The sequence below is a fragment of the Tenrec ecaudatus genome, chromosome 2 (genome assembly GCF_050624435.1).
Source record: "Tenrec ecaudatus isolate mTenEca1 chromosome 2, mTenEca1.hap1, whole genome shotgun sequence".
In the NCBI taxonomy this organism is placed as follows: domain Eukaryota; kingdom Metazoa; phylum Chordata; class Mammalia; order Afrosoricida; family Tenrecidae; genus Tenrec; species Tenrec ecaudatus.
In genome coordinates this window covers 88666689-88674910 of record NC_134531.1, presented here as the reverse complement: position 1 = coordinate 88674910, position 8222 = coordinate 88666689, and the positions used below count along the sequence as shown (strand labels likewise).

Below are 8222 nucleotides of genomic sequence, written 5' to 3'. Positions count from 1 at the left end.
TGAGAAGACAGTTTCAAAAATCTAATCATCAGAAGTTTAAATGTACAAAGTATGAATATTGGAAAATTGGAAGTCATCAAAAGTGAAGTGGAATGCATAAAGATCAATATCATAAGCATTAATGAGCTTATATTGACTCGTATTGGTCATTTTGAATCAGAAAATCCTGTAGTTGACTACATCAGGAATAACACAATGGGAAAATGCCATGGCATTCCTTGTGAAAAAGGACATGTCATATCTTGATGTACAATACTGTCTGCGATAAGATTATATCTGTCCTCCTCCAAAGCAATCCAATGGATACAATTATTACTCAAATTTATTCACCAACTGAGAAAACTAATGACGAGGAAATTGAAGAATTCTATCAAGATCTTCATTCTGAAATTGATCTAACATGCAATCAAGATGCATCAAAAACGATTGACATTGGAATGCAAATGTTGGAAACAAAGAGGAAGGAACAGAAATGAGAAGGTACATTGATGAAATGATTCACTGCATTTGCGTAAGTAAGCTGCATAAGACCTCTGCAGAGTTCTGGAAAGCAAGGACGTTATTTTGAGGGCTAAGGTGCCCCTGACTCAAGACATGGTGAAGATTAGACATTGAATAAAGAAGACCAAAGGAGAATGAGCGCACTTGAATTTGAATTTGCTGGAGAAGCATATTGAAAGTAGCACGGACTCCGCAAGTACACACAAGTCTGTCGTGGAAGAAGTACAGCTGGAAACGCTTTAGAGGAGAGGATGTTGAAACTGCAGCTCACATACTCTGCCCAAGTTGTCAGGAGAGACCAGTCCCCGGAGAAGGAAATGCTCCTTGGTAAAGTAAGGAGGGGTGCTCTCCGTGAGCTGGAGTGACAGTGTCGGTAACAGTGGGCTCAAGTATAGGAACAATTGTGAGGATGGTGCAGGGCTGGGCAGTCTTTTAGTGTGCACAGGAGCTCCTATGGGTTGGAACTGTCTAGATGCCAACTAGCAACAACAAAAAGCTTTAGTAGTTTGTGCATAAATATGATTGATTGTTGTATTGATTAGATTTCCTTGAAGGCAAATAAATATCTTTAAGTTAATTTTTAAAAATATCATTTTCATTGGGGCTCTTATAGCTTGTATAACAATCCATACATCAATGGTATCAAGCATAGTTGTACATATGTTGCCATCATTTTTCTTTTTCTTTTTAAATCATTTTAACGGAGGCTCTACAGCTCTTCTCACAATCTGTACACACACCCATGGTGTCAAGCACCTTTGTATATTTGTTGCCATTATCATTTTCAAAACATTTTCTTTCTATTTGACCCCTTAGTATCAGCTCATTTTCCTCCTCCCTCCCCCACCCTCCCTCCCTCATGATAGCTTGATAATTTATAAATTATTATTTTTTCATGTCTTACACTTACTAATGTCTCTCTTCACCCACTTTTCTGTTGTCTGTCCCCCTGGAGGGGGTTATACGTAGATTATTGTGATAAGTTCCCCCTTTCTCTTCCCACCTTCCCCTCCTGGTATAGCTAGTCTCAATATTGGTCCTGAGGGGTTTATCTATCCTGGATTCCCTGTGTTGCAAGCTCTTATCTATACCCATGTACATAGTCTGGTCTAGTCGAATAAAAAACCTTTTTTTATTTCACTCCCACGAGTCTTTTTATTTATTTATTAAGCCAGGTGTATTTTAAAAATTTTCTGCTTCATACAAATGGCCTGCGTGAAGTCCTTTCTTCCCATAGTGCGTCCCACATTGCTCAAAACTCTAGATCTTTTGTGCTTCACATTTCAAGGCTGTTTCACTAGCCAGATCTACTTTTGAAAAGCACAGCGACATCTTCAGATTTCTTTAACAGCCAGAAAAGCAAGGACATCCAGGTCCCTGGCTCATGGTTCCGCTCCCAGTCACAATTTTCCTCCACCAGAGATCACCAATCTCAGGCGCCCTGGGATCTTCAGCACAATAGCCCAGGATGACCTGGCTTGACTGCTCCTCGGTTACTAAGGTTGGAGGCCAGGCACTATATTTTTAAGGACACCTGGATGAACCATTTCAGCTTTCAACACAAGGTGGCCCTTACTGTGTGCTTCATCTTCAGTTCTAATTAAGCTTCAGGCCAATGACACAGAGCACAGCCAACAGCTTCCTGATGGACCACCGACCTGGTCTTGGCAAGGGACTTTCCCCAGCCCTCCTTGTGCTTTCTGTACATGCAAGTCATCCTCAGTATTGCTGCTGGTTTCACAAAACATGCCAATTTTAATAAAGGACTCACTCTGACTATATAATGGCTGACACAATAAGGGAACGTCTTTCCTGAAATGTTGCAGATCGATTATCGATTACAGCAAACTGAACAGCGACTGACTGTTAAGAAAAACTCACTGTGGGCTCTTTGTTGACTACAGCAGCAACGTGGAAGCAACTGCAGCTTCAATAAGGACCACGGTCTAGCCGATCTGAAGGTAGAATTGGGATCATGATAGTGGGGGGTAGGTGGGAGGAAGCATTAAAAAACTAGATCAGTGGTTCTTACCTTTTCTAATGCTGTGACCCTTCAATACAGTTTTTCATGTTGTGGTGACCCCCAACCATAAAATTATTTTTGTTGCTACTTCATAGCTGTATTTTTGCTACTGTTATGAATTGGGTGACCCCTGTGAAAGGATCATTCAACCTCCAAAGAGGTCATGACCCACAGGTTGAGAACCGCCGAACTAGAGGAAAGTTGTATGTTTCATTGGTGCTATACTGCACCCTGACTGGCTCATCTCTTCCTTGTGACCCTTCTGTAAGGGGATGTCCAGTTGTCAACAGATGAGCTTTGGGTCTCCACTCTGCACTCCTCCTTATTCACAATGATATGATTTTTTGTTCTGGGTCTTTGATGCCTGATACCTGATCCTATCAACACCTCAGGATCACACAGGATGGTGTGCTTCTTCCATGTGGACTTTGTTGCTTCTCAGCTAGACGGCCACTTGTTTATCTTCTAGCATTTAAGATCCCAGATGCTATGTCTTTTGATAGCTGGATACCATCAGCTTTCTTCACATTTGCTTATGTACCCGCTTTGTCTTCAGCGACCATGTCCGCAAGATGAGCATCATGGAATGCCAGGTTATTAAAACAAAGGGGTCTTGCATTGAGGGAGTACTTGAGTAGTGACCCAATGTCCATCTGCTTCCATAATACTTAACACATAAATATATATACATAGATATATTTCCCTATCATTATATATAAATATATTTACATATGTACATGCCATATCTAGACCTCTATAAATGCCCTTTGACTCCTAGTTTCTTCCTCTATTTCCTTTTACTTTCCCCTTGTCCCACTATCATGTTCAGCCTTCATTCAGGTTTTAGTAATTCCTCTCAGTTACATTGTCCTTGATCAAGCCCTACTACGCATCCTATGCCCTCCTCTCCACCAATTTTAGATTACTTGTTGTTCTCTTGTCCCTGAGTTTGCTAACACACACTTCCTATCCCCCACCTCCCTCTCTCCCATATACCCCCTCCCATTGTTTTCTCTTCCGGATTGTTTATCCTGTCTATCTTATCTAGATAGACATTTAGAGACAATAATAAACACAAAAACAAGACAGAGAAAACCAAACAACAAAAGAAAACAAAAAACCCAAACAACATCAACAAAAAAATGACAATGACACACACACACAAGAAAGAAAAGTCTATAAATAGTTCCAGATCTGTTCATTGACCTTTAGGAGTGTTTTCCAGTCCAGTTTATTTGTGGCATTCCCCGGGGACTTCATTGCTTTGTTCCCCCTGCTTCTCTGTTTCATGCCCTTAGCATTTCACCCCAGAGTGGTGGGGTCAGATTGGGCACAATTCCTGCACTGTGCCTCCAGTGCTGTCCCTCCTAGTACTATGGGTCAGTGAGCGACGTTGTGTCTCATGGATGGACCTATGGTCCTCTCTGTACGCTGGATGCTCTGAGCAGGAATATTGTCCTTGGGGCTTGGTGGGCCAGAATGGGTCCCACTTTCTCTCCTTCCTTCTTCATTTGCTCCTGTGTGTTCTCATCTGATGTGCCTCTCTCCCATAGCTGTAGCTTCAGTGCTGTCCTCTGAAGTGAATTCTTCTGAGGGATGGAGGGGGGGGAGTGTCCACGTAGTTGAGATTGGGGCTGGTTCTGCAGACCTCTACTAGTTCCCTGCTTCAGGCCTGTATGGTGCATTCATATCTTGGTGCACTGGGTTGAAGTCTGGTCCCTCTCTCCCTCTCGTGTGGGTGGGTTAGTGCCCTGTTCTCCATGTCTTTTAAAAAAATTATTTTTCCCCTCCTTTTTGATTGGCTGCCATATGCATTCCTGGATTGGGCTGGATCATGCCATAGTACCAAAGCCATCATTATTTTCTAGACACTTACTTTCAATTTCAGCCCTTTGTATCAGTTCCTACCCCTCCCCCCCCGCCCAGGCCTTCCAACTTCCCACCCTGGTGACCCCTTGGTAAATTATAAATTATTATTATTTTCATATCTTACACCAATCACTGTCTCTCTACCCCCATGATTTCCATTGTTTGTCCCTTTTCGGTAGGTGTGATTATATGTCCATCATTGCTGTCAGTTCCTCCTTCCTCCCCTCTTCTTCTCACCTTCCCCATCTGCTCCTGGTATAGCTACTCCAATTTCTGTTCCTGAGGGGTGTATCTGACCTGGATTCCGTGGGTCGTGAGCTCTTATCTGTACTAGTTTACATGCTCTGATCTAGCCCAAAGTGAAAGGCAGGACTGGGGTCATGATAGTGGGTGTGGTGGTGGTAATAAAAAAGTCTGAAGGAACCAGTGGAATATTTTGCGTTGCATCAGTTCTTGACGATATAATCTTATCACAAATAACACTGTATTTCAAGATAGACTTTGAAATGTCCTCTTTAAAAATGAATGACATTCCTCTTGATTTTGTTATTCCCAGCACAGTATGATTTTATGATTAAAAATAGACACTATTAGGACATTTCAGTTCATTAGCACATAGGGTATCGATCATAACGACTTCCATTTCATGTTTGATGACTTCCAAATTTCCTAGATTCCTAATTTGTACATTCCAAGTTCTGATTATTAATTAATGCCCTCTGCTGTTTCTTCTCATTTTGAGTTGTGCGCCATTAGCAAGTGGGCATATTTTGGTCCCACAGGCTTTTCTCTACTCACATCACCATGATTGATCCTACTTTGAGAAGGCAATTTCTCCTCACTCATATTTTGTGTGCTCTCTGACCTCAGAGACCCATTCTCTGGCATTATCATCTACAATGCTTTATATCCATTCATTAGGCCTTCTGTATTTGACAATGTTTGGAAATTATTTTTAGCAGCTATTTTCTTCAAAGTGGACAGCCACTTCTTTCTTCACGGTCTCTTTTAGTCTGGAAGCTCTGCTAAAACCTGTGCGCTTTGGGTGACCCTGCTGGCATTTGAAATACCAGTGACAGAGCTTCCAGCACCACAGCAACACACAAGGTAAGACAAACTGACAGACACGTGGGAGTTGAGATACTTAGATTTTACTTGAGACAATGCTAGTGAAAAGTGCTTAAAATGTGAATTAGTTTTCATTCCAGATGATGTTTTTTTCCCCTAATTCTGGAAGTATAATTCTTACCTTTTTTGATGCTTGCATTTTACACTATTCCTTTAAAAATCTTTAATGATTAGACAAAATTATAAAATTCTGTTCTGCTTGTTCTCATGAAGAGATAACTCAAGATATGGGTGCTACAGCAAGGTGTATTGAAGAAACTAGATGGTGCCCGGCTATTAGAAAGAATAGTGTCTGGGGTCTTAAAGTCCTGTCTTTAAACAAGCAGTCATCTAAGTGAGATGTCAACAAAGTCCACATGGATGAGGCACACCAGTTGTGTGATCCAAGGATTGTAAATAATAGATTCAAATCTGAAGCAGGGAGTGGTATCGGAGCTTAAGTTGTGACCACCTAGTTAGTAGAAGATTATGGATGACAGCGGAAGCCCAGCATCCATTTGCAGGGTCCATACATTGACTGAGCGTCTGGTAAACCTTCTCTGACCAACGGTGAGGGGTGGGAATAGCTGTGTTATCCAACAGAGAGCGTTACAAAGTCCCTTATGGCACTGGTAATTAGGTTAAAATGTAATGTCTAACCATTTGATCTTCCTTTTGACCCATTTATAAGTTGTTCTGCTTGAAAAATATTTTCTGCTTTCTTTTTGATGGAGGTTTTTCTTTGTTATTGTTTTTGTTTTTTAAAAATGTTTTTCTGTATATGAAACTCAGGATAGGTAAATCTATACAGACATTAACTGGATTAATGATTTCTTGGGAGTATGCCAGTGGCAGGAGGGGGGGAATAGGGAGATAATGGGGAGAATAAGAAAGAAGAAAATGTTCTAAAATTGATTGTGGATATTGTGCAATACCATTGAACTATTAAATCTTAGCATCCATGAACACCCAATCAAACTCTATCCTTATTTTATGAGCACTTAGGGGCCACAATTTAACATGATAGTAGATTATATATGTCTGAAAGGTAAAAATTTAGTAAGAAAAATGTGGGACCTCTTCTCTTGAGCTAGAATTGCCATCCATGTCTACGTAGAGAATATTAGAGGATTTAGATAGAAGGAAAGGAGGAATCATTGCTGCAAGAGGGAAGTGAGGGGGATGGTGTTGGAACAAGGCATGGAGGGAAGCCATACAGGTCAAACTGACGAGCCCGTGAGAGACCTCGGTGAAACGGTGTGGCAGGTGTGGAAACTTGGTGTGAAGAGGGTAGCAAAAGCTAGAGTTCAAAAGTAGGTTGGGACTGGTCTCTGGAACATTAATCTAGGGAGTTTAAAAAGTTTTTACCAAAGTGAGCAACTGAGGTTTTTGAGAAAGACTTTGAAATCAAGGACTTCCGACATCAGTGAGGGCTGTCCAGAAAGCAAGGAGCCTGGGACTGGAGAGAGCAGTTAGGGCGGGGCGTCAGCAATGCCGGCTTCAGGGGAGGAAGGCCCGGGCTTACCGTAGTTATGCACCCAAACCACGCGTTTTTCTGTTTGGGGAACACACGATTCTCTAATGCTTCCCTAGAGTCCATCCATCTCAATAGCTCTAAACCAAACGGGACACTTTAAAATTTGCCTTAGGGATTATGGATGTATCTACGTCGTTAACTAAAGGAGTAAAACTGTTATGGAGGCCAATTTAGCAGAAAAGTACAATTGCGTAGACTCAGAATAGCAGATGCTCAATTTATATAATCCTTTAAGTCTGTAAGTAAAAATCACTACCTCAACTGGGAAAGATGAGGATTTTAAGTCAGGGCGTTGGAAACGGACCACACTTGCCTAAATTGGATCTGTGTTTCTTTCCCCCAGTGTCTTGGCTTTTCACAGATCAGTGTTCAGTTCATTCTGCCCAACTCCTCATTTCCTTCAGTGAATTGTCTGTGACGAAAACTCTGGGTTGCTGTCTGTCCTAACCACAGGGGTAGCCCGTCAATATCCTGGCCTATAACTGGCAGCCACCACCTGTCCATCAGCTTGTCACACTGTGGTGGCTTGTGTGTTGCTTTGATGCTGGAAAACATGTCACTGTTATTTGAAATGCCAGGAGGGTCACCCCAAGTGAACAGGTGTCAGTGGAGCTTCCAGATTAAGAACAGACAACGAAGAAGAAATATGGTTGTTATGGGTCGGAACTCACTTGGTGGCAATTAACAACATAACTGTCAGCACACCGCTCCTTGTTTACTTTTCTGGAGCTGACTTGCCCAGGGATTATCACAGAGCAGATGAGTTTAACTGAGCAGGAACTGTGGCCTTCTGAAATACCATCAGGGTGGAATTTTATTGAACTTCAGGGTTTGTAAAGATCTGGGTATGTTTTTCGCCCCCCCCCAGCCTATTTTTGGTGGTTCTTGTTATTTTGAATGTCGATTTAAGTTAAGATATTATTTAAGAGTAGGCAAATCTCGCAGTCTATAGCATTACATGCTGTATTATTCATTATTTGGTGACTAGACTTCATATCGGCAGTAAAAATAAACATGATGCCTCTCAGCTTCAATCCATCCAGTCCTCCCTGTGAATGGCTTCCTGTAATTGTTTGGCTTCCCTTCAAGAATGCGACAAAAAGGAAAAGAAGCGTTGGTTTCAACCAGGAACTGCATGGCATCGTTCGTAGGAGTGTCCCGATGACAACTTCAGTTCACAGAGGA

At 41.8% G+C, this 8222-nt stretch overlaps 1 pseudogene; it reads right to left on the bottom strand.

Annotated features, from left to right (window-relative positions):
• Nucleotides 1-2302: 2302 nt before the first annotated feature.
• On the bottom strand, nt 2303-2445 carry LOC142442088 (small nucleolar RNA SNORA16B/SNORA16A family; annotated as a pseudogene).
• Nucleotides 2446-8222: the final 5777 nt, after the last annotated feature.